This window comes from Cupressus sempervirens, chromosome 4 (assembly GCF_028749045.1).
Source record: "Cupressus sempervirens isolate cs-2001-9-10 chromosome 4, ASM2874904v1, whole genome shotgun sequence".
NCBI classification, from domain to species: Eukaryota; Viridiplantae; Streptophyta; class Pinopsida; order Cupressales; family Cupressaceae; genus Cupressus; species Cupressus sempervirens.
The window spans coordinates 746,441,008-746,468,724 of NC_143121.1; the positions used below are offsets into that span (position 1 = coordinate 746,441,008).

The 27,717-nt window shown below is 36.9% G+C and overlaps 1 pseudogene across 1 annotated transcript; it reads left to right on the forward strand.

Moving 5' to 3' along the window:
- LOC149563514 (AT-rich interactive domain-containing protein 2-like) lies at window positions 1–27,717 on the forward strand (annotated as a pseudogene). The gene is made up of 2 exons (XR_016364079.1): window positions 1–706; window positions 26,392–27,717. The product of XR_016364079.1 is annotated as an AT-rich interactive domain-containing protein 2-like (transcript).

Below are 27,717 nucleotides of genomic sequence, written 5' to 3' on the forward strand. Positions count from 1 at the left end.
GAAGCGACGGCGCAAATCAAATTATTAAAAATACGGTGGAAAAATATAAGTTTTTCAGGAAAAAGTGCCTGACAGAGACACTCGCTGCAGGAAATACTAAAATAATATCAGTTAAATAAAAATAATATTTTTTTCTGAAAATCCACAGAGGTTCATGGCGGCCATGGATGACGAGGCAATCGAAAAGCAAAAAGAGATATTTTACCAGATCGTATGGTCGTGTCTGCGAGATTATCCTCAGACGCGCCTGAGGCCTTTACCGGTGATGATCGCGCAAGGGAAGCATGTTGATCTTTTTGAGCTTTCCACCCAGGTTCGAGACCTGGGAGGCTTCGACGCCGTTACGCAGAAGAAGTTATGGCCTGCAATTGCTTCTGAAAGCCTCGGGCTTGATCCTTCCTGTGGCGCGGCTCTGAAACTGGTGTTTCTCAAGTATTTAAAGCAGCCGCAGAAATGGCTTCAGGGAGGCGGTACTGGCATGCCCCGCGGTTCAATTGCTGGCCGGGAAGTGCAGGAATTTAGGGCGGAGAGGAAGAGGGCGGGAAAGAGGCGGAGGGATTCTCTTGCGGAAATGATGGAGTTTGTGAGATTTGTTGCGAAGAATGCCGGGAGCGAGCTCAAGGGCGCCTGGGTTGAGGAATGCGTGCCTAGGGCTTTGAAGGCCAGGGCGGCTTTGTTTGGCAATTCTGGCGATTTTGCTCTAAAGGTGTGTAGTGGTTTCGCTTCGATTTTATCTTATTCGTCGTCCGCAAGAATACATTTTGGTTTTGTCTGGCACTTCTGGGGATCTTGCTGTAAAGGTGTGTCATGACTTTGCCTCGATTTTAATGTTTTCGTGTGCGCAAGAATGTATTTTGGTTATGTTTGGCACTTCCTGGCGATCTTGCTGTAAAGGCGTGTAACAATTTCGCGTCAATTTTTATTTTATTCGCGTGCGCAAGAATGCATTTTGGTTGACTGGCACTTCCTGGCGATCTTTTTGTAAAGCTGTGTAATGGTTGCACTTCGATTTTCATTTTATTCGCGTGCGCAGGAGTGCGATTTGATTTTGGTTTTGGCATATTTTGAATTTGTACGGAACTTTGAGAGCTTTTGTCTCATTGATTTTGTTTATTTTGGGTGGCGGATTTGTTTTGCGTGTTCTGGTTGTCCGTTTGAATTTTGAATGGTAAAGATCGAGATTTTTAATACAATTTACGGAAGTCTGATGGTTTTGACTAGTGTATCTATTTACCTGCAAATATTTTGTCTAGTTGAAGACTTAAAATTTCCATAATTATGATACTGACCTTATCTTTAAGTTCTTGCATTCTATGCCGTGACACTATCTTTCAATTTGTACATTTACAATCGAGGTCTCTTCTCCACCTTATGTCAAGCTTCATCCCTTAATTTATGCACCCTATTTCTTGGCCTCATTCTATAATCTATAAACTTTCAGTTTCCATTTTTAGAATTTTGACATTGTCCCTTGATTCATTCACCGTATCTCATGATCTCATTGTATAATTTATAAACTATTAGTTTCCAATTTATTTTCCCTCTGCTTGCACATAAAACCCTACGAACTTCAAATTCCCTAATGCAAGGATTTCTACTAGCGAAATGTCGATGTTTTTCAATCGGTGCCCTTAGATGATGCATGATTAGAGTGCTTGGTCTATTTGTTGTTGTTTAGTCGTTGAAAAAAAAAAATGAATGTTCAATTAATTTTCTTGAGGTTGGAACCCTAAAGCTTTTTATTTTCCTTTTTCTCGTAAAAGGGGGGGACAATGAATATCTTATTGTTTTTCATTTTTAAAAATTTCCTCCTTCAACGTTTGGTGGACCTCAAACGATTTATTGGGTTTTATGCCACGGTGATCATTTATGGACATTCAAGGGCATGTGCAGTTGTCTTTTCTTCCTACTACGAAAAATGGAAGTAGTGGATCGAGTGCTTATTCTTTTTTACTTTAGGTTAGGATTGTAGGTTTTTTATATTTGTTTGGTAATCTAAACTGTGTGAACTTGTAAGACTAGTGGATTTGTATTGTAAAATTGGTTGTTATAGGAAAAAAGGATCATTATATTGATTTGTATGTGAGTTAATTTCCGCAACACATTTCCATTTAGTTCAAGGCTTTTTCTTTTCTTTGCATTTGTTTGCAGTTTTTGAATTGTGATGAAGGTGGAGAACTTGTCCAATATAGTGAGTGCACTTCATTAAGGAGTGTTTAATAGCACTCAAAAGGCATTTCATATGGTTTTAGCCTTTACTTATGTAGAAGCCGCAAATCTGTTTTCTTTCTAATGTTCCTTCCATATTTTTTAAATGGATACAATTGATTTACAAGATAGTGCAATTTTTGGCAAATAAGCTTACACCATGGTTTTAGCCTTTACTTATGTAGAAGCCGCAAATCTGTTTTCTTTCTACTGTTTCTTCCATATTTTTTAAATGGATACAATTGATTTACAAGGTAATGCAATTTTTGGCAAATAAGCTTACACCTTATTTTGGCTGCCATAATTAGGAGAATTCATTTGGATTGCTTACATATCTTTTGGAGCCCGGACTTTACAAAAGCTCAGTACTCCAAAATTTTGATGTAGGCATTTGACTTGGCAAAAAATTGACAAATCTTGGTTAACTCTACCAAAATCGAAAACTATAAAAACCAATAAAATAAATTAAAATATCATGTAAAATTTTGTTACAAAGCATAAAAAGTGATTTCGTTGAAATACATGATTACTAATCTATTGAAGACTTATTTAAAATTTTAGCAAAAACAAAAATTGGAAAAAAATATGTGTTTTTTTCTAATGTTTGGAGAGTTTTATGGTAGAAACTTGCTATTTCTCACTAGTAATTCCATAAATAGCTCGGAAAACTAGGCAAAAAATTGCTAGTCACTTCTGGCTCATGAGCTCCATGAGTTTCAAAATTAAAATCCCTTAAAATTTTATTTACCTTGGCCCTTTCTGTTTGCCTTAATTTTCTCTTTTGTTGTTCTTGCAACACTGATGGTGTAGAGCTTGTATGTATTTGGTTTGTATTGGAAAGTTTTTTTTTATATTGAATGAGGTTAATTCTGTGATTTGTTATAGAGAGTTTCACAGTTTTTTTTTCCATATTACAAAGTACCACGGAATGGAATGTCCATGCATCTTGCATATTTGTATGGGCTGTTGCAGTTGTTGTTTGCCAATTTCCGAATGCCATAGATGTCCAGGGTATAAAAGTAAGTTTCTTGTGGAGGCTGCAATTTAGAACTTTGGCAGTTTTGTGATTTAATGTTCAAGGTACTTGAATCAAGTAACAGAAGGAGAAATTCGAAAGAAAATTTTGTTTTATGATAAGGTGTAGATATGTTGTTTCGATAACATTTTTGATTTTGACACAACCTGTACAAGAGATACTAACCCTTAACAGTCAGCTAGAAACTAGAATCAATATTCTTAGGGAACATAATTCTGCAAAATGCTTTGATAGTTTCGGTCAACTATGTGATGATCTCTCATTTCCCATTAAACATTGCCAAATCCTTAAGGCAGTAACTTGAATATTAAGTAGGGCATGCCAATTATCGACAATAATTCTGAATGCCTCTGGATGTATAGAGCCTATCAGTGATGGCAGAAAATTAGAGTAAATGCTCATGCCATAGTATGATTCTCATTTGGCAAACCAAATTATACATACATGTCTTGTTTTAATCAATGGGGAGTGATGTGTATGATTGCTTTCAGTTTTGACTGTATATATCTTTAACTTTTTACATTAAAAGATATTCACTGTCAAAACCAAAAGCAATCATACGTGTGGAAAACTCGGACCAGCCAATGGTGAGTGAACCCATTGAGAGCAGCACGAAGAAAGCTGTGAAGCCCACATCAGCGTACACCTATAGTATGAGATAGTAGTCAAATCTAGCATGATAAATTATATGGAGAATCATCAGGATCTGATGGAGAGATGATTACTAATTTATGTTGGTGTATGAGTGCTAATGATTAGTGTAATTGGTGTAGAGAAGAAGGTGATGGCATCTCCTCAAGCTTGGGTCAAACTGTAGTAAATATTTAATAGAAAGGTTCAATGCATATTTTCTCTCTTTCAAATAAATATTTTAATCAAGACCATAAAAAATAATTCAAGCATTCATCTTTTATCTTCACCAAGGACTGCTTGTAATAATTCTATACAATATCAGTGCAATTCCACATAGGAAGCAATAACCATGCCACACTTATTGCATACTAAGGTATTAAGCAGCTTTTAGGTATAGATAAGGCCAGCTGGTGTTATCCTCATGTTTTTAACTATGAATTCTGGGATCAATTGTGCTAGATGTAAAGCCCATACCTGATTTTCTTACCTAAGGTTAGCATCCAGGGGACATATGGCTAAATAGATCTGGTTGTCATGTTCTATCACAGCCAAAGAGAGCTAGTTTAGGACTGACGGGAAATTGATACGTACTTTGTTAAAGAGTTTCCCATCTTATTTTGTTGTAGTGGGCCAGTCTCTCTTGCAGCATTTGTGACATTGTTTTAACAACCGCCTGTGTCTTAAACAATTCTAGTGGTTGTATCAGGTATTAACATGTCAGTGTTTTGGCTGGGAGTTGGGTGATAAGCTTCATTACTGGGAACAAATGGAGGAGCAGGTGGAGGAAATCAAGAATAAAGAGCCCTCGGAGGAAGAAAAAAATGAAATGTCGAAGGCTGTGGTGTCCATTAAAGAAACAATCAGCCTGGGGAGCAAATGAACAATTTGGTCTCCCAGAACAATTTGGTTCAGCTCCAAATGGAGGAGGACATTGGTAGTTTGAAGGCCCAACTCAAGAAAAATCTGCAAAGAGGAAATGCAAGGAGACTCCGAAAAAGGAAGGAGGTAATCTTGAGGCCTCCCAGAGGTTGAGTGAGACAAGGCCTTTCTGTCCCCCCAAGTTCTCCTTGCTGGATCAGCTCAAGGAACTGCAAAGGTAATGAGCTGGTCTGTGTTTTGTTGCCTCTAGGTGGTGTATGCTGGGTCTCTGTTATGTATTGGTTCAAGATGGTGCAGGTTTTAAACCCTTGATCAGAGAGAAAACCTCGGTGGGGATGGTGCCCACAAGATGATGTACTAATATAAATATTCCTTGTTAGGGGATGGACTTTGTTAGGAGTCTATTAAAACATTCAGTACATATCAGTCCCGGTTAGGAGATTCCAACCTTGTTAGGAGTTGTGCCAATCCTGTTAGGAGTTGTGGAAGGTAGATGGGCCCATTGTCCAAACAACTTTAAGGGCAAGACCAATGAATCCATTGTCCAAGTGATCTCTGAATTATTCCTTGTAGAATAATAGAATTGAACTGTACTTCTTCCTCTTTCTCTGTCTTGTAAATCATACTTTTGCTCCTTTTGATCTTGATACCAAATCACAAACTTTGCATCCAATAATCCCTTGGATTATTTACTTGCATTTACCAAACACTTTTCTCTTGCTTGATCACTTTGCATACCATCCACACTTTACAATCAAGGAAAATACTTTCCTTTATACCATGTCCTCAAAATAATTCCTTGAGTCAACCTTGAGGCTTTCCTAATTAATTATAATAGACTACAATAAGATAATTAATTATTTCGCAATTACATATTACTGTCAGCTCACAGTCTATACAACTTCTCACACGTGCGACTCCAGGACTTGCGCACTTGCTGATGTCATCAAAAGACTGTCCTTTGCCACTGCACAACTATGCGTACCCTGATTATACCTCTATTAGGAGATACAATCCAATCATCAGAAATTGCTTATAAGGTACTTTGTCTCTGCAGTGCTTGCTGTAAATCATGTATATCTTTCATATTTGTTTGACTTATGTTACGTGCACTTAACATCAAGACATAGTGTGGAACATGTCGTTAACCACACGTCACTTGAATATCAAAATGTTGTTCGTACGATCACAATTTCTATCTGCTATTCTGCCAATCTTCACATAAACCATACTATGTTGTCATCAATGACAAACACAATCATGAATGCAACATGTTAGTTATTCCACATGCTTACTAATGCTTAGGATACTTCTCCAAAGGAATACCATCAACATTCATGCTAACAATCTCCCCCTTTGGCATTGATGGCAACATAGATGAAAAACATCTAGGTTCCAAGAATACCAAGCAACACTCTGTTGCTGCTGTTGCAATTCTCATCTTTTCAAATCCTCTTTATCAATCAAATCTAAAACCTTCTGGAACATTGCTCTGTTCTAATTTTTCTTAGGATTGGCATAAGATGTACACACACTAAACAACTCTTAACTTCTCCCCTATACATCATAACTCTTCATGCTGTATCTCCCCTATGAATCTTTCTAAATCTCCTTAATATAAATATGTTCAACTATCTTCCCCCATTGACATCAATGACAAAGGTCTGATTATGTCAATCATCTGCTGCAAGTCTTCAAACAACTCAAGTGTCCAAAGAAACTAATTAAGACCAATTTACCAAGAATCCTTAGTGACTCTGCTCATCACAGATACTCCCCCATATAGGAAGCATTAACATTCGGTCCAATCAAACAATAGTGCTCTGTACCACTAAATTGATGCAATTTCTACAGCATCATCTATCCCTTCTTGATGTGAATATCCTTTGCATACTAGTCTAGCTTCTTTTCTTACAACTTTGCCTTGTTAATTCATATTGTTTCTAAATACCCATTTAGTTCTTATAACATTCTTGTTTTTAGGCCTAGGAACCAATTCCCATGTGTCATTCTTCACAATTTGATCTAGTTCTTCCTTCATTGCTTGAATCCAATGATCATCTTTGCATGCATCATTTGCACTCTTATTCCTATTAGAAGTAGGAGTTGCTAACTCAACTCTTACCTCATCTCTTGGTTCAGATCTCTGTTCTCCTCTTTGCTCAACAATTTGCACATCATTTTGCAAATCATTGTTAGTTTCAAGAAAAACTTCCACTTTCTCTCTAACAATTATAGTATTTTCTTCATCTTCAACAAAATTGTAATTCATCATATTTTCCTTAATTCCAAACTTCTCATCAACTTTTACATTTGCACACACAACTATTGTCTTTGTTCTATGGTTAAAACCTCCGTAAGCTTTTCTTTTTAATGAATAACCAAGAAACATACCTTTATCACTTCTTGGATCAAACTTACCAACATCATCATCTCTCTTTATGTAACACTTGCTTCCAAAGATTCTGAAATACTTTATAGAAGGTGTATGACCAAACCATAATTCATAAGGAGTCTTATTCATACCTTTTCTGATCTATACTCTGTTCATGGTGTACACTGCTGTATTGATTACTTCTTTCCAAAATGTCTTGGATACACTATTCTCAAACATCATTGCTCTTGTTGCATCTGATATTGATGTGTTTCTCCTTTCTGCTATCCCATTTTGCTCAGGGGTCTTAGGTGAAGATAACTGTCTCTTGATTCCATTTTGTTTACAAAACATGTTAAATTCTCCTCTATCTAATCTCAAACATTTAATCTTAACATGAGATTTATTCAACTCTTTTCTTGAATATTTTGAACTTCTCTAATACTTCAGATTTCTCTTTAAGAAATGCCACCCACATCATTCTAATAAAATCATCAACGAAAATCATAAAATACCTTTCTCCATTGAATCCTCTTGTCCTAGTAGGGCCATTCAATCTGTATGAACAATCTCCAACTTTTCTGTAGTGGTGAAGTTCTTGCTGGGAAATGATACCTTCTTCTACTTAGCCATGATACATTCTTTGCAAACAACATTAGTAGGCTTTATTATCTTAGGCAAATCTCTAACTGCAAATGTGCTACTAACCTTTACAATGTTATCAAAGTTTACATGGCAAAACCTTCTATGCCATAATCGACTGTTACCCACTTTTGCAACCAAACATGTCATCTCAGACTGAAATACATTATCTTTGGATCTTGTGCCTGTTCCAATTAGTTGACCATCTTTATATTTGATAATGCAAGTCTTTTATGTGAATTGCAACTGATAACCCTTATCCACTATTAGTTTGTGGTGACTGATCAGGAAAACACTGTACATACATCATAAATTCTTTGGGGCTCGGGCCCAGGGATTGGGTGAACCACGTTAAATCTTGGTGGCTTGTGTGCTTTTCTGTGTGATCTATTATTTTTTGATATTGGTTATATTTGCATGTAATTGTTATTTTTGTCCGTGGTTTATTCCTAACAAGTGTTATTAGAGCGAGGTTGTTTTTTAGTTATCCTCTGCAATGGTAGATGAGGGTAAGCTGAGGCTTGACAGGTTTAATGGGCAGAACTTCCAGTTATGTAAGGTGCAAATGGAAGACTCTATATCAGAAGAATTTATGGAAGCTGTTAAAAGGAAAAGCCAAGAATCAGGGATCTATGTCAAATGATGAATGAGATCTTTTGAACAGAAAGGCATTTGGAAGCATTCGGTTATGCTTGGCACCATCGGTGACATTTAATATTATAAAAGCGAAGACAATAAAAGAGTTGATGAAAACCCTAGCGACACTGTATGAAAAGCCCTCCGCTTCAAACAAGGTATTTCTCATGAAGCATTTATTTAATATGAAAATGGCAGAAGGTGGATCTGTTGCAGATCATTTAATTGAGTTTAATACTATTACTAGTCAGTTATCTTCTGTGGGTATCAATTTTGATGAAGAAATTAGGATTCTCTTGATTTTGTGTTCTTTGCCTGAAAGTTGGAATGGCTTGGTAATGGCTGTGAGTAATTCTGTTCCTGGATCTAGTATCCTAAAATATGATGATCAGTGTTGTTTTAAGTGAGGAAACTTGTAGGAAAACTTTAGGTGGATCTACATCAAGAAGTGCTTTGAATGCACAAAGTAGGGGGAGAACAACTGAGAGAGGAAGTAATTCTGGAAATCGTAGGAAGTCAAGAGGAAAGTCAAAAGGGAGGAGGTCTCAATCGAGAGGATCGAACGACTGCTGGTACTGTGGGAAACCAGGGCACAAAAAGAAAGATTGTTGGAATTGAAAGAAAAATGAAGGAGATAAACTAGATGGAGACAAGGAGACAAATGTGGTAAGTAACAAATCTGAAGAGGATGCTTTGCTTCTGTCTTTAGAAAGTGTTGATGATTCATGGGTTTTAGATTCTGGTGCTTTATTTTATGCTACACCTCATAGAGGTTATTTCATTAATTATGTCCAAGGGGATTTTGGACTTGTTTATTTGGAGGATAATAAATTCTGTCAAATTGTTGTAAAGGGAAAAATTAAGATTAAGCTGCAGAATGGGAATCATTGGCTACTACATGAAGTAAGACATGTTCCAAGGCTGAGTAGGAATTTAATTTCAGCAGAGCAACTCGGTGATAAGGGTTGTGTAGTTACTTTTAATGATAAAAATTGGAAGGTTTCAAAAGGTTCCCTTGTAGTAGCAAAAGGTGTGAAAGTAGGCACCTTATATCTTTGTACAGGTGATATTGCTCCTATTTTAATTGTTTCAAAGAAAAATGAATGTTCAGGAATAGTTGCTATGGTTGAGTAGGGAGAACAAATAGCTGCTGTAAATTCTGATACAGTGTTGTGGCACAACAGACTTGGGCACATGAGTGAGAAAGGTATGAAAGTACTTTACTCAAAGAAAGTTTTACCAGGTCTAAAATGTGTTAATATGGATTTTTGTGAAAGTTGCATGTATGGAATACAAAAGAGAGTGAGATTTGTGAAGACTGGGAAGGAAAACAAAAAGGAGAAATTAGAGCTTGTGAATACCGATGTATGGGGACCAGCTTAGGTATCTTCCCTTGGTGGCTCTCATTATTATGTTACATTTATTGATGACGCAATTAGAAAGTTATGAGTTTATTTTTGTAGACAGAAATTTGATGTACTTCAAACTTTTAAGAAGTGGAAATGCTTGGTTGAAAATGAGACTGGTAAGAAATTAAAATGTTTTAGATTCGATAATGGTGGTGAGTATTGCAGTTATGAATTTGAAGATTAGTGCTCCACTAATGGTATTCGTAGGCAAAAAACTGTTCCAAGGACTCCACAGGAAAATGAAGTGGCTAAACGCATGAATAGGACTATAATGGCGCGTGCAAGGAGCATGAGGTTGCATGCTGGGTTGCCCTTACACGTGGTCGGAGGCTGTCAATACGACTGTTTATTTCATTAATAGAGGTCCCTCTACTCCTTTGGGTTGTGGTATTCTAGAGGAAGCATGGATTGGTAAGAAGTTGAGTTATTCTTTTCCTAAAACTTTTGGTTGTGAAGCATTTGCTCACATAGATTTTGAAAATAGAACCAAGCTGGAAGCTAAGTCAAAGAAATGTGTATTTGTTGGATATGACATTAATGAATTTGGTTATAGGCTTTGGCATTTTGAAAATCATAAAATTGTAAGAAGCAAGGATGTCATATTCAATGAGAAAGTGTTGTACAAAGATCTGTTGCAGTAACATGAGAAGAAAGAAGATGATTCTGTACTCTGGATGATACTCCAAAAGTTGATGTTCCAGCCATTCCTCATGATGTGCAACAACTGCAACAACAAATACCACACAACCAGTGAATGTTAGACGGTCAACAAGGCAAATTAGGCCTCCAGAAAGATTTTCTCCCTCTTTGTATTCAATGTTACTTATTGATGCTGGCAAGTTTGAATGTTATGATGAAGCTGTGCAGGTGGATACTAAGATTCGGTGGGAGTTTGCAATGAAAGACGAAATGGACTCTTTGCCGAAGAATAAGACATGGGATTTATGCAAGTTGCCTGTAGGTAAAAGAGCTTTACAGAATAAGTAGATTTACAGGTTAAAAGAAGAGGATGGAGGTAAGAAAAGATTTAAAGCCAGGTTAGTTGTAAAAGGATTTGCACAGAAAAAGGGCATTGATTTTGATGAGATATTTTCTCCTGTTGTTAAGATGACTTCTATCTGTACTGTTGTAAGTCTTGTGGCTACTGAAGATTTGCATTTAGAGCAGCTTGATGTTAAAACAACCTTCCTTCATGGTGATTTGGATGAATAGATATATATGGCTTAGCCATAGGGATTTGAGGTCAAAGGTAAGGAGAATTTAGTGTGCAAATTGAAGAAAAGTTTATATGGCTTGAAGCAAGCACCTCGGCAATGGTATTTGAAATTTGACAGTTTTATGCATGAGCATGGATATCGCAAGTGTCATTCAGATTATTGTGTTTATTTTAAGAGGTTGGATGATGACAGCTACATTATTTTATATTTATATGTTGATGATATACTTGTAGCTGGGTCTAACATGGATCATATTAAGGGCTAAAACGCCAATTAGCACATGCATTTGCTATGAAGGATTTGGGGGCAGCAAAACAAATCCTTGGTATGAAGATTTGTAGGGATAGGAAGAATAGAACATTGACGCTATCTCAAGGTGATTATGTGGAGAATGTGTTGCAACGTTTCTCTATGGAGAATGCTAAAGTTGTCAGCACACTTTTACCTGGTCATTTGAAGTTGACTAAGGAGATGTGTCCCAAGATACAAGAAGAGGAGGATAAGATGTCCAAGGTACTCTATGCTTTAGCTGTAGGAAGCTTGATGTATGCTATGGTATGTGCCAGGCCAGATATTACACATGCAGTGGGAGTTGTTAGCAGGTGTATGAGTCATCCAGGAATTGAGCATTGGAATGCAGTCAAATAGATTCTCAGATATCTGAGAGGAACATCCAATAAGTATTTACACTTTGGGGGCTCTACTACTGAATTATAGGGCCATGTTGACTCAGATTTGGTAGGGGATATTGATACCCGGCGGAGTGCTATAGGTTATGTCTTTACTGTTGGTGGGGTAGCCAGGAGCTGAGTTTCTAGGTTACAGAAGGTTAATGCTTTATTCACTACAGAGGCACAGTATGTAGTTGCTACAGAGGTAGCCAAGGAGATGATATGGCTTCAATTCTTCTTGGAAGAATTGGGACATCCTCAAAAGGATAATTATTTGTTTACAGATAGTTAGAGTGCCATTCATCTTGCAAAGAATTCAGTTCTGCATTCCAAGACCAAACACATACAATTGCGGTACCATTTCATTCGGTTAGTTTTGGAGAATGGACAGTTAAAGCTGGACAAGATACATACAGATTAAAATCCAGCGGATATGTTTACCAAGGTCGTGACAAGGGAGAAGCTGAACTCCTCTTCAGCTTCGGTTGGTCTTCTAGATTGAACATGAATAAAAGAACAGCAGAGTCCAGGGTGGTTTGATCTCGTGGGAGCCTCATGGAGTAGCGGCATACCTATAGGATCAGTCTCCACGTGGGAGATTGTTGTTTAGTGTGGATTCTGATCAGTCCCCAAGTGGGAGATTGTTAGTTTGTTATTTTATCGAGATTTTGGGCCGACATGTAATTATTAATTATAACCCTAAAGTAGTAAAATACTTGTATAAAAAGCCTTAGGGTTAGGGATTGTTTCAAAAGGTGATGTGAAAATTGGTTCTTGTGGCGGTATTGAGCTGTAAGGGATTACAAATTGTAATCAGGTTGTTATCACTAGATTGTAATAATATCGGACTTGCTGTTTGGTGGACGTAGCTCAGGGATTGGGTGAACCATGTTAAATCTTGGTGTCTTGTGTGCTTTTTTGTTTGATCTATTATTTTCTGATATTGGTTATATTTGCATATAATTTTTATTTTTGTCCATGGTTTATTCCTAACATCCACCAACTATCCAACACTCAACAAGCTATGCTTTAAACCATCAACAACGTAAACATCATCAGTGTTAGTTTTTCCATCAAGAGTAATAGATCCTATCCCTGTGATGTGATAGGCTGCATTGTTACCAACTCTAACAATACCTCCATCGTGATTCTTGAATCTAAAATCTTGTTCATATCACTAGTCATGTGACGTGAACATCTACTGCCTATTATCCAATCAAATTACTTTTCTACTTGTGAAACGAGAGCCTTTTCTTCTCTAATTTCTATGTCAAGATCATCTTCCTTTTTGGCTACAAATCGTAGCTCCTCATCACGTTCACTCTAAACTCTTTCCTCAGATTCCTCATCTTCATTTGCATACAAACAATTTCTAGGTCTTTTAGGCTTAAAATTTCTTTGATGCTTTCTTTTTTAGGACACTTGGATGCATAATGACCAAATTCATTACAAGTTCAACATTTAAAGATTCTTTTACCATCTAGTTCTCTTCTTACAAGTAGGGCTATACTTTCTTCAATCTTTCTGTCTTCTTTAGATTTGGTTCTACTATTGCTCTCAAAATCTCCATGAGTGCTTGGACTTCTAGATAAGCATGGACGAACCCTTAAGGTACTAAAAGCTGTCTCCACTCTTGTCAATTCTCCAAATTGTCTCAAACCAGCTTCTACTGCTTCCAATCTTCCAAGCAATGTTTCCTTGGTGAATTTCTCAGTACAAGGTATCAAAAGTTCAATCATTTGTGCTACTTTCTTGAATGGTGGTGTCAAAGTTTTAAAGATCTTCCATGCAACCTGATCTTCTTCCTTGGATCCACCATATGACTTGATCGCTGCAACAATCTCAGTTATCCTACCAACATAGCTTTTTACAGACTCATCTTCTATTGATTTAGCATCTTCCACAATCCTTTTGTTTTCCTTGGTCAAAAGCCAATATCATGGACCCATACATAGCAGATGAGTCTCCATGTTTTCTTTCCAGCCATCATAGTTAAGTCCACCAAACTTAGGACTATCTTTTCTAAAGTGACTTGCCATTGATCTTCCAAAGCTGTTAATCTTTCTCTTTAAGGACTTGAAGCTCTGATACCAATTGTTAGAATATGTAGTCCACTAATATAACTGAGAGGGGGGGGGGGGGGGGGGATCAGTTATTTAATTATTGTTGCAATTATCAACCTTATTAAATTTTAACCATATGAGCAATATAATCAGAAACCACAACAAGATACTCATGCACAATAACATCAAATATGTTAACTAGGGAAACCTTTGATCAGAGGGAAAACCCTAGCGGGGATAGTACCTATAAGATGACATAATATAAATATTTCTTGTTAGAGGATGGACCCTGGTAGGAGTCTATTAAAACATTTAGTACATATCAGTCTCTGTTAGGAGACTTTGAATCCTTGTTAGGAGATTCCAAACCTATTAGGAGTTGTGCCAACCCTGTTAAGAGTTGTGGAAGGCAGATGGACCCACTATCCAAACAACTTCTCGATACCAGATCACAAACTTTGTATCCAATAATCCCTTGGATCACTTGCATTTCTCAAATATTGTGCTCTTGTTCGCACTTGCTTGATCACTTTGCATACCATTCACACTTTACAATCAAGGAAAATACTTTCCTTTATACCATGTCCTCAAAACAATTCCTTGAGTTGGCCTTGAGGCTTTCCCAATTAATTATAATAGGACCACAATAAGATAATTAATTATTTTGCAATTACATATTATTGTCAGCTACAATTTATACAACTTTTCACATGTGCAACTCAAGGACTTGTGCACTCGTTGACATCATCAAAAGACTGCCCTCTGCCACTGTATAACTTCACGTACCTTGATTATATCTCTGGTAGGAGATACAATCCAATCATCAGAAACTGCTTATCGACTTATGTTACACGCGCTTAACCTCAACATTGGGACATAGTGTGGAACATGTCGTTAACTACGCATCACTTGAAGATCAAAACGCTGTCCGTACAGTCACGATCTCTGTTTGCTATTTTGCTAGTCTTCACAGAAACCATACTATATTGTCATCAATGGCAAACTTAGTCATTAATGCAGCATGTTAGTTATTCCACATGCTTACCAATGGTTAGGATACTTCCCCAAAGGAATATCATCAACATTTATGCTAACAGTTGTTGGTTTAGTTCAGTGTGGTGGTGGTAGTGTTCGGTTGTTGGGTTCGTCACTGCAACTTTATGCTGGTAGTTTGTGGTTTTTTGCCTTTTTGTTGGTGACAACTTGGCCCATTTGTAGGCCATTTTTTTCATGATGGCTAGGTTTTCATTTGTCTCCCAACCTGGTTAGGGGTTTTTAGTTTTAGTTTTAGCTTGGTAGTTGTTTGTTTTGGTTTTGGTTTTGTTTGGTAGGTATCATTTCTTGTGACCTTATTTTGTTGTCTATGGACTTGATGTTATTTTAATTGTAATGAGTCAGGCCCTTCCCGCTTTACTTAATCAGAACAGGTCAGTCTTTTGGTGCAACAACTACTGCTACTTGTAACTAGTGGTTTCAAGAGTTTGGTCATAGGTTGATCCTAGGCTGTGATGAGTAATGGTGGGAGGGGGATCATTGGCAGTGGGCTAGTGTCGCTCATAGGATTTGCAACATGGTTTAACATCCTTCCATGTCTTCTATAAGTCTAGTAGTTGTATTAGGCATTAGCATGTTGGTTTTTTGGTGCAATGATAACTGCTAATTGTAACAGTTTCGTCATAATGATTTTTGTACCAAATCAAAATTTATCTTCAAAATTGGAGTTGGAAACACAAAAGCTGTTTTTGGCATTACCATTCTGTTTGCAAGGTTTTGAGAAATCTTTATCGTCTAGCAAAATAAAGTTAAATCAAGTGAAAGTAGTTCCCAAGAAATGTTTGTTAGTGCATTTCTATAGCAGATCATAGTGGACCAAACTTTAGTTATACAGTCTAAGTTGCTATCTTACACATAAACTTAGCAAAATCGTGAAATTTAGATAAACTCAACAAAATCATGGAATTTTAATGTGCAACACAACTTTTGTGGCACATTATCATAATGCTAAAACAATGTTGTGGTGCAATCAAATTCAATAGATTAAATTCAGTTTGCGGATTGGCTCCAAATTTGGTCTTAAAAAAAAATTGGGCTTGGGTTTGTCCATACAAAACAGAGAAAATTCATATATATATATAGACACACACACACATTATATTCTCACTATTTCTGATTATATCTTCAAATCATGTGCACTTAATGGTAAAACATAATTCCTTTGTAACAAAAAAAAGTTTATCAATTTAATAATAGGTAGATAATAAAGCTTTTAAGATTAATAATAGATTCCTAGTCTACAAAATGTTACATTGCCAATAATTAGAAAATATGGCCCTTAAAAACATTTATATGTATTCATGGAATCAAAGCGAAGTGTATGCTGAAAACACAATAGAATTGAATCAAACATGTAAAGCATGGAGTATTCACCTACATATGATTAGGCATGAGTTATACACATGAATTTGTGATGAGTATGAGGTATTAACCTAACATATGGTGTAAAGCACATGAATACACATAAAGCAAGAAGCTTATAGCATGAGCATTTCGCTTAAATCACAAAGCATAGACGTGAATGCACGTAGTGCATTAAGTATGATTATACACATGAATTCACTCAACTCATGTAGTATACATGTAGTGCATTAAGCATTAATTATAGACACGAATCCAAAGAAATCATGAAGCATACATGTGGATACTTGTAGGGCAAAACCGTGAAGCATACATGTGAATACTTGTAGGGCAAAAGCATGAAGTATACACAATACATGTGAATATACGTACTGCAAAAGCATGGATCATATGCATGAATACAAGCAAGGCATGAATCATTTGCATGAATACATGCACAAGAGTATGCGTAAGGCATGGAACATGCACAAGAGTATACACAAATACATGTAAGGCATGAATTAGACAGAAGGCATTAAGCCATATAAATGCATGTAAGACATGAAGTATACATGTCAAGCATGGGGTGATAAATACACATCAGGTACATAAAGTAAAGCTAGAGACAATACACTAAAATAAATCATAGACATGTAAGGCATGAAGCAATACGTAAATATGTCACACATGTAAGACATAACCAATACATGATTAACATGCCAGACATGTAAGACCATTAGTCATGTAGAAAACACAATGTATAACCATGAAAAGCATGCATATAAAGTAAACATGAAGGAAGATTGGCTATATTAAACATGAAGTAGTTAAGGGCACATGCAAGCTTGACCTATTTTATTTTATTTTTGATCTACTTAGAAAAATGATGAATAGTTAACCTTAATTAGATGGCGATTATTGTCTCGCAGGCTGGTAGGAGTATGCTTTGATACTAATTGCAATACCCCCTTTTCATTTGCCCTAGAGTTTGCCCTAAAATCACAATTGCAACAAATTAGGGTTTAAGTTACATCTTACCAATTAAATGATTTTATAGCAGTGGACCTGAGGCGTGAACCCAATAATTAGAATCAATATATATAAATATATACAAATCCATGTGTATTCAATTACGGTTGGACAAACCAGAAATTGTGTTTTTTGTTGCAAATTCGCTATTGATTTCAAGCTTTTTTCAACCTAGGACATTTTTGTTTGAAACCGTAATTGTTGGGGCTGTTTTTTTTTTTTTTTTCTGATCACAGAATCTTGGTGGGTTTTTTGAGAGCTCAACTGGGTTGCCAGATTTTTTTGCGTGCCTTGATTTCCATGCCTCAATTTTTGAGCCAACAGATCTAGAAATTAATAACATTTTTTTTGAGTTTTTCGAGCTCTCTTCTAGGTACCCCTTCAAATTTTCTTGGTTTTTCATTTTATGCCTTGAAGTATGTGCCTTAACAGATTTTCATGCTTTTTCATTGAAAGAGGTGCTATGGGAGAGTAATTCAAAATTCAATGGTTGGAATTATGACACTTGAAAGTAGTAGATAATAACAATTTTTGAATATTTGAATACTGATTAGATTGTTCTGGGCGTTACACATCATCCAATTGCCCCTGGTAATGGTTATGATACATGGGATTTGAATAATTGGGAGGCGGCGATGCTTCTCAAATTATTTGTAGCTGATGATCAACTATCTCAGATTCCATTTTGCAAGAGATTTGTTGAGATATGGGCACATTTTAAAAATCTTCATGAGACTTTTGACAGAAGTACAGCTTTCTTCTTGAAGAATGCTTTGTTTTCTATTATCATGGATGAGCGAACATCGCTCTAGGCTCACCTGAATAGAACTCAAAAAATTCGCGATCACTTGTTTTCCATTGATTGCAAGATGGAGGAGGAGAACATTGTGGTCATCACTCTTAGGAGTTTACCCAAGTCTTGTGAGCATTTTATCGAGACTCTTAACATCACTTCTTTTTGTGTTGATCTGAAATTCACAGATCTCTACACACTCCTGCTTCAGTAAGATCTGTGGAAACAACAAGTCGGTAGCAGTTCCAACTCCACCTCCTCAGAGCAAGCCTTTGTTGCTAATTCCTTTCAGAAGGCTAAAGGCATGTTTCAGTAGTCTTCTCAATTGAAGTCCTCTACTCCAGCTTTACAAGGCTCCTAAAAGAAGAACATTCAATGCAACTATTGCCACAAGTTTGGTCACGTGAAGGTTGAATCTCAGAAATGCTTAGCTGCCTAATCTAAGCAATTAGGTTCGCGCCCAATGAACAGTGCATAGTACACTGAGCAGACAAAATTTGTCTTTTACGCCTTCATGGCTAAAAGACCAGCAGATCGTGTGAAGTCGTTTGCCTGGTATATTGATTTAGGTGCCTCTTGTTATTTCACTCATTGTCGAGACAAGTTCAATGACTACCGGCCTTAGATTCTGCTATTTTTGGTGGCGGAGAAGAGTACACCATTGTCGGCAATGGCAACATTCAAATTCAGTCTACTGGGAGGAATCTCATTTTTCTTGATGTATACTACGTTCTATGGATGGAACTAAATCTACTCCTAGTTAGTTAGTTGCTGTGACATTCTCCATGGTTGGATGTCATCTACATCTTTAGTTCACATAAGTGTGCCGCTGCTGATAGGATGACTCAATCTATTGTTGTAGTGGGTCTTGAGGATCATGGTATTTTCTGACTTACTGATTCTGGTGATTCTCGGGACATAGCTATGGCTGGTTGGGGTCTTCTATTGGTACACTTTGGCATCAATGGTATGGGCACTTAATCTCTCTTAGCTTGCTCGGAAAGAGCTTGTCCTCGATTTGCTAGAGATTTAGACTCAACAGCTTGGGGTTTGTGATGTATGCCAGATTGGGAAACAACATCACACACCTTTCACCAATGGCAATTTATGGCAAGCTTCTTAGGTTCTTCAACTTGCTCATGTCAATATTTGCGGCCCTATGGCCACTCTTGTTTTTGGGTCTTGGTATTTTCTGTTGTTTGTTGATGATTTTAGTAGAAAAATGTGGGTATATTTTCTTAAAAAGAAATTAGATGCATTTCTCATCTTTCAGAAGTTTAAACTTGTAGTTGAAAAAAGTGGGAAATCTATTATTACTCTTAGATTAGACAATGGGGAAATTGTTCTAATGAATTCTTTGGCTTCTTGAAAACTCTTGGCGTCAAATGCTAGTTAACCACACCTGACACACAACAACATAACAATGTAGTTGAACGTTAGAACAAAACAATCACCGAGATGCCTCGCTCGATGCTCGAACACAAACATGTTTTGAAGAAGTTCTGGGTAGAAGCAATTAATACTGCAGTCTATCTTTTGAATTGATCACCCATAATGGCAGTCAAAGTTAAAACTCTTGAAGAGGCTTGGTCAGCTCACAAGCTCATAATCAGTCACCTGAAAGCTTTTGGCTCCCTTGCTTTTGTTTGCATCGTTCATGCGTCATGCACTGAGTTGGATGCCAAGAGTCAGAAACTCATGCTTGCTAGATACAGTAGTCTTCACAGAGCCTACCACTTGATTGACATGGAGACATCTCGTCTCCTGTACAGTTGTGATGTAGTCTTTGATGAGCAACGAAGACCATTCATGTCGGTTTCTTCTGTTCTTGGTCGAACATGCCAGCCCATGGAGGCTCTTGGGAGTTAGACTTTCATTAGGTGCACCTGATGGGAGGGCTCCAGTAGCTCTTGCGGCTCCAATTATACAAGTGATCCCTGTACAGACACCTCTAGCTTCTCCTGCAGGATCACTCAGATTTGTAAATGTTTCACCTGAGTTTGATCTAGATTCTTCAGAGGATGAAACTGATCATAGAGCATCTCCTAATACTAATGTTGGTCATTCTCTTCTCTGGCCTAAGTGGTAGGCTAAGACACTTGCTGATCTTCGTGATGATGAGCTCATTGATGGGAGAACTGTATGGAAAAAGAGCAAATCTATAGAGTTTGTTTAGTTTGCCCCCATGGCCAACATTCACAGTGTGTTTGAACCTCAAACATATTTCGAGTCTAAAGGAACTCTAGAGTGGGAATAGGCCATGACACCTGAACACCAGAGCTTGCTGTAGAATAACACTTGGATCCTTTATGATCGTACGTTAGGGAAGAAATCCATTTGCTGCAAATGGGTTTACAAAATCAAATGCAAATCTGATGGTACTTTGGATAAGTACAAATCTTGTTTAGTTGCAAAGGGCTTTTCTTAGCATCTGGGTATTGATTATGAGGAGATCTTTGCCCCTACTACAAAGATAAGTACAATCAAATTATTCCTAGCCTTAGTAGCACAATTTGGCTAGAAGGTCCATCAAATGGACGTCAAGAGTGCTTTCCTGAATGGTAATTTTCACGAAGAGGTCTACATGATGCAACCTCTTAGTTTCAAGGTTATCGGTAAAGAACGTCATGTTCTGTGATTAGTGAAAGCTCTCTATGGCTTGAAGTAGGCCCTTAGGGCATGGTACATGAAAATTGATAAGTACCTCAATGATCAAGGCTTCTAGAGGAGTTCTTTAGACTCAAATTTGTACATCAAGACTACTGACAGTGACATCATCCTTTTGGTTATTTATGTGGATGATTTGATCATCATTGACAATTCGACATTTTTGATTTAGGGAATCAAACATAATTTATGCCAATCTTTTGATATGTACCTCAGTGATCAAGGCTTCTAAAGGAGTTCTTCAGACTCAAATTTATACGCTAAGACTACTGACAGTGACATCATCCTTCTGGTTATTTATGTGGATGATTTGATCATCACTGGTAGTTTGACATCTTTGATTCAGGGAACCAAACAGAATTTATGCCAGTCTTTTGATATGAATGATCTTGGGCTTATGCATTATTGCCTTGATGTTGAGGTTTGGCAACAGTCTTTTGGTATATTCATCTCTCAGTCCAAATATGCCATAACATTGTTAGACAAATTCCGTATGTAGGATTGCAAGCCTGCATCTACACCCATGGAGAAAGGTCTCAAGTTATTAGCCAAGTTTGAATCTCCTTCCATTGATGATACTATATACAGGTAACTAGTAGGCAACCTCATCTACCTCTCTGCTACAAGGCTTGATATCAGCTTTGCAGTCAACTACATCTCACGTTTTATGACATCTCCTAAGGCTGATCATTAGAATGAAGGGCCTTGATCAATTCAACCTTGGCCTTTTATAGTTGCTTTATTACTATGAAGGGCCAAGATTGACCCATTACAAACTCTAATTAGGGTTGCCACACTATAATCCAATTACATGAAAGCACCACCTTGTGGGTCAATAAGAATAAGAGCCAATGAGAAAATAGATTGGGTAGAGGTGCCACCTCAACATCCTCATCTCATAGTTTTGTTCAATTTTTTGGTGACGAAGAAATATCTCTTGATGCTCAAGATTATCAAGCTTCAATTGTAATGGCATATTTCCAAATTGTTCATCTTCTCAATTTTTCTTGCATCCTTGCTTTTGGAAATTCTCTCATTGCCACGATATTGGACTTTCTTTTACTTGCCACCTTGATGTTTCTTTTGATGCCTTCACCTTGGTCTTCTTGAAATGATGAAGTATTCATGGAGTTGGACTCCTCCAAGTAAAGTCTGATATTTCTTCTCCTTGTTCTTTGCCTTCGTGAATTCCATCTTGATCGTGCCTTGAATTTGCGCTTTGATAAGCTGATTTTGAATCTCCTCCTCATTTGAAGTGCTCGAGCTTGAACTCATCCTTTGATCATCTCTTTGCTCTATTTTACCTTGCAAAAACAAAGGAGGAATTGCATTGAGGTCACAAACTTGACGAGTATAAATGAATTAAAGGAAATCTGAAAGCTTGAAAGAAAAGAAGCTGTATCTATATTTGCTTTAAATCAACCTTATCTATATCAAAACAAAGAGGGAAAATGCATTTCGATCATCAATTTTCTTTGGTTCAACATAAAATTTTCCTTTTTTGCAAATCCTAAATTACTTCTTCATTTGTTTCTTGCAATAATTTGTCAATATTCCAGTGGGATAACATAAGATTGAATATAAGGAGAATTTAGTCATTCAATATCGGGAGAATTTGATCATTTTTCTGATTTTGATATAGAATGACCCCAACATCTGATTTCTCTAAATTTCTAGGTTTAATTGAGTCTGATGCTTAAATATCTGCTCAGATTTAGGTCTTCTCCACCAGTTTACACTTTTGAAGAAAAACAGTGAATGAATATTACTTCCTAAACTCCTCAACATTGTTTTCTTTATCCTGAAGTTGCTGTCCAATTGGGAATCACTGCTTTAGAAGGATACTGCTCCATAGAAGAGGGAAGTCTGCTCAAGTTGATGGAGAAATAAACTCCTCTTATATAGACGACTTCAAAAGTGAAGAGGCATGCCGCTAATTTGGGATGATTTGCCTCATTTGGACAAATAAAATCATTTTGATTTAATCCTTCAAATTTCCCACATAGGCTAACTTGTCTAAGGCAAAATCCTAGTTTCGTTGACCAAATATGTGTAAAGAAGCCTCCTTTTGACTCTTACCAATCTGATTTGTAAACCTGATTGAGTTGGGCGGATTAATTCAAGGTTTGTTCATTGAGTTCAAATCACCCTCTCATCTTTACTTTATTTTTCAAAATTCACCCATGGTAGAAGTTCTTTGTTCATAATCTGCATTAGGAACCACTTTGGTCTGATTATTGATTATTACTTTCTCAAGGTTTCATTCTCATTCCATTTTGTCCAATTTTGAATGATTGGGAGTTGGAGATATATGTCAAACATCACCCAATTGAGGGAGGAAATCTGACATGAGTCGGGATTTTGTCCAAGTGTTGGGGTGGAAATTTCATGTATGTTGGGATTAATAATTCCAAGAGGAGGGCAGATTCTGTCCCTCCCTTGGGGTTAAGAATCCTAAGAGGAGGGTGGATTCCGCCCTTCCCTTGTGATTATGAATCTTAAGAGTGCAGATTCCTTCCCTCCCTTGGAATTGTTCCTTTGCTTTTCTAAATTCCAATGTTACACCAGTTTTGGGGTACATCGGGATGACCAGACACCAAGATGAGTTTTGGGGACAAGGGGAAAATGGACTTCATCTTTCAGGACGACAAGGGAACGGCTAGGGGACAGTGGCTAGGGGAGGATAGGGCAGGGAGGGGTGTTGTATAGTATATATATAGAACTTGAAATACTTGTTATGAAATGAAGTTTCTCACAAACCAAATTAAAATACTTGAACATAGCAAAATTGCATGAACATGCAACATAGTAACATATTACATACCCCATACCCAATAATAACAATCAAAACTCAAAATTCAAATAGAAATCCAAGTACCCATTCCAGCGGCAGCATGGTTGGGAAATGTCGGAGGTGGAGGGTACTTGCGTTCGCAAGGTACCCGGTGCGGGGACGTCGTAGGGATGGATACTTCGAGGTTTGGGAGGGGGGTGCGAGTCCCCGTGTTACACTGCTAAATTCACAATTCTATGGGGCTTGATTTTTACTTTCAATCCTCTCATCCCACTTGTTTTGAATCTGATTTTGTTTTATTGTTGTTACAATCATTGTGGTTGCCTTCAATATCAATTTGACTTTCATTTGATTTTTTCCTGTTCACTGCTCTAAACTAGGCGACAGAAATACACCTTTTGTTGGGATTAGGAATTCTAACTAGGGGGCAGATTCCGCACCTAAGTAAGGATTCATCCCACTTTTACTTAGTTCCACTTTGCTCATTCAATCTTCCTCTTACATTTCACATTCCACTTTGCTAATTCAGCCTTCCTCTTCTTACATTTTACCTTCCACATGACTTCCAAGTGGGATTTTAATGCTTTGTCCAATTTGATTTGATAACTTGGAAAGTGAGTATGGAAAAATCATAACTTGGAAGTCAATTTCTTTAGCTTGGAGGGTGAAATGATTTATATAAAATACAACGTTTAAATTTTAAGTTATATTTTATATAAATGCTTTCAGGATGTTTGAGATAGGTATCAGGTTCATACGAGTAATAATAAAGATTTTAGATTGTGGGAGTTTCAAAAAAAATTCCAAGACATCTCTAAATTTTAGGATTCAGCTCAGCTCATCAGTGTTATCCCCCTAACGTTCGTTGACCTTTTAAGATGAAAATTGAAATTGGAAAAAGTATTTTCAAAAAGGTTCTCATCTCAACACAAATCCTATGATTCTAACTCCACATCCCTGAATAGCTTAGCCCACTTGACTACCCAACAAGCCAAAGAGGGGGTCCGATTTGCAATGGGGCAATTGTGTGAAAACCTCACAACAAGTAGCATTTATAGATTTTAAGAGTGATTTAGATTTCTTCATCTTGTACGGTTCCCATAGATCATTTCTTAACATTTGGCAAAAGGCCAAAAATTGTTAGGAACCAGGGATTGTTTTGGTGGAGGGTTGACTTGTGTAAGATCCACAGATATAATAATTGCAATAATATAATATATTAGACACATTATGGACACCATAAGATGTATGTGGGCCAAAATACTCTAATATTCAATATATGCAAATATAGAAATAACTCCTGATGTAAGGTAATACCATATGGGAGAAGCCACTCCACATTGTATCCCCAACGGGTCACAAACACATAATATTCAGTTCTTCACATTTCCTTAAAATGGTACTCATCTTTTTTAAAATAAAAGATTTTCATTCAATTTTGTTGCAATGGTAGTGATCACATGTGGACTTCTTTGTTAGCTAATTATGTACTTTGTGGGTCCATTGATTTATTAAGTAATGCATAGGTGAGAAAATCATGGATGAAATGGCTATGCATGGAAGTTAGGTGCAAAGAGAACTTAAAATTATGCTGTCAAAAATCCCACAAAATAGATTGTCATTTGAGTTGAGGCTGGATGGGAAACTCGTTAAATAATTTTCGGATGAGTGGAAATCCCTTTGCTGCCATCAATACAACCTGACAATAGTTCCGTTAAGGTGTTTTGATATCTATGCCATAATGGTTGATCTGTGGAAGAGATATAGACCCTGCGATGTTGGCATGAAGAGCACCATTACATTTAGGGCTATTCGATTCCAACTACTCATCCAAGTGTGACATGTGAGGATGATTTTGCAGCGTGGAAGGAGATGCATCTAAGTTTTATGTAAGCTCTCTTACCATCCAATTAAGAGAGTTCTGTGGTGCAAATGGAGACAAGAAAATGTAGTTTAACTAATATGCATATTGTAAGGATGGAGTCTCTTAGCAAAGCCAAAAACAGCTTTCCTATATTTTGACATAGAAGTCTAAAATAAGACAAGGATGAATAGAGGGGGATGTGATGTAAAGATGCAATTGAATATCTTACTAACTTTCGTTCGTCATCAATTAAGTACAAATACAAATTTTATAATAAGAAATAAAATACATCACACTAAAATATGTGATGCTTCAATACATGGAAGATTTTTTGAGTCGCAAGATAACATGTTTGAACGGTGGAAAAGTACATCAAATATTATTAGATTATGCTCTTAAAAGGCTTTGTTGTTTGATGCATCTTCAGCGCATCACAAAATAATTTAATATCCTTCTAGAAATCCTCTAGGGTATTATTGGAGTCATTATAACGGTAAGAACTCCAACCAACTTCCAGGACCTTAAAATTGCACTATCTTTTTCCAAACAAGAAGTATAGAAAAAGAGGGAAATGGTGTATCCACAATAAGATGCATGAAAAAAATGAATTGGTGGGATTTTTTTGAAAAGTAGTGATCTAATAAGTTTAGAAAACTGAATGTTAATCAGAAAATCGCTGAAAATATAAACATATCCTATTTTAATTATGAATTTAGGTGTACTTTTTGAGTTATAATTTTTTTCATAGATTAAATAACTGTAAAGCAAATTCTAGATTTATAAATCGGATTTTTGGTAGTAGTTTAATTCCCCAAGCAAAACATATTTGTTTCTTTCTGAAAAATGTTTTAATCAGCTTTTTACTTTGGGTTCAACAAAGCCCTTTTTGTGTGCTAAAATACAAAGTACATTTTTAAAAATATATCTGCAAATATCACTTATTTGTTCTACCTGTTTGGAGAGCCCATATGAAGGGAATGGAATGCAATTTCATAATTGTAAATTATTGCTGTCTTGCATCTTTTGTCTACTCATTTTTAACTATGTTGTCCTCTCCATCTTTTTTTGTCGTTGTTATTCAGAAGAGACAGAAGATTCATCATGCACGCAATGATGAGCATACAAAAGTGACGAGTGAGGATCTTGCAGGGCAGTTTGCTATCAAAACTTCTGTGCCAGTATATGATTTCTCTCTGCAGCCATATACACCTTTTGGTTCATTTTTGCCTGGGGTTCATCCAATATGTGGCATGGTTGCTTCTATTCAGACAGGAGAGGCATTGACACAAAATACTGATAGTCTACCAAGCATTTGCAATGATACAAGTTGTAAAGTTGATTATATTAAAGTGCACTTTCCAAGGAAGAGAGTTCGTATAGGATCAGAATTTCAGGCCAAATTACCTGATTGGGTTGGTCCACTAAAGAAGTCACCAGAACAGAAAGGTGATGGAGATTCTAGTTTCAAGCACTCCATGGATGATTCTAGGTGGCTCCTTAAACCAATTTGGCCCATGGAGAACAGCGATGTGGTGGTTAACGAGGAGCGAATTGGAAAAGGAGGGAGGTCTGATGAATGCTTTTGTGCTTTACGAGGCTCTATAGAATGCGTGAAGTTACATATTGAATATGAAAGAGAGAAACTCAAGAAAGAACTAAGTGTTGCCTTTTCAGAGTGGAGATTTGAGGATATGGGTTATACTGTTTCAGAGAAGTGGAGTGAAGAGGAGAAGAAAAAGTTTTCGGCTTTGGTGAGATTAAATCCTGCCTCTCTGGATAAGAATTTCTGGAACTACCTTCCAACATGCTTACCTTCGAAAAAGACTGAAGACCTGGTTAGCTATTATTTTAATGTTTTTGTTTTAACACGTAGAGGCATGCAGAATAGGGTTGAACCTTATGATATAGACAGTGATGATGATGAATCCGAGGTAGCCTCTGCTGAGAATGGAAATGTAAAAGCACTGAAACATTTAGGAAGCACAAATAAGGTTGGTATGCTTAATTTTGATAATTCAGAAAAAAAATCTGGTAGTCAGACTCGTTGTGTGAGCAGTCCCAATTTTAGTTTGAAAAGATTGTCAGCATGTGGGGAAGGCACTAGAATGCTACCTCATTTAGAAGATGATAATTCCATTCATTTTCAAAGCAGCATGGAGTGCTTCCTCTGAACTACACAATGGAATACCTACAGACATTGCAGGAAAAAGATTTTCAAGGTTTTGTTACTGTAGAGAAGCTTAACTAGATTGCTGAAAAGGTTATTATATTTATCATAAACTGCTTGACAGGGAAATTCAGGAACTACAAAGGAGATAATGGCACTAAAGTTCATGAGTTTACCCCTGGGATTTTTGTCATTTGAAGCTTAAAAGGATCCTGTATACATTATTTGGGAATATGCAGAA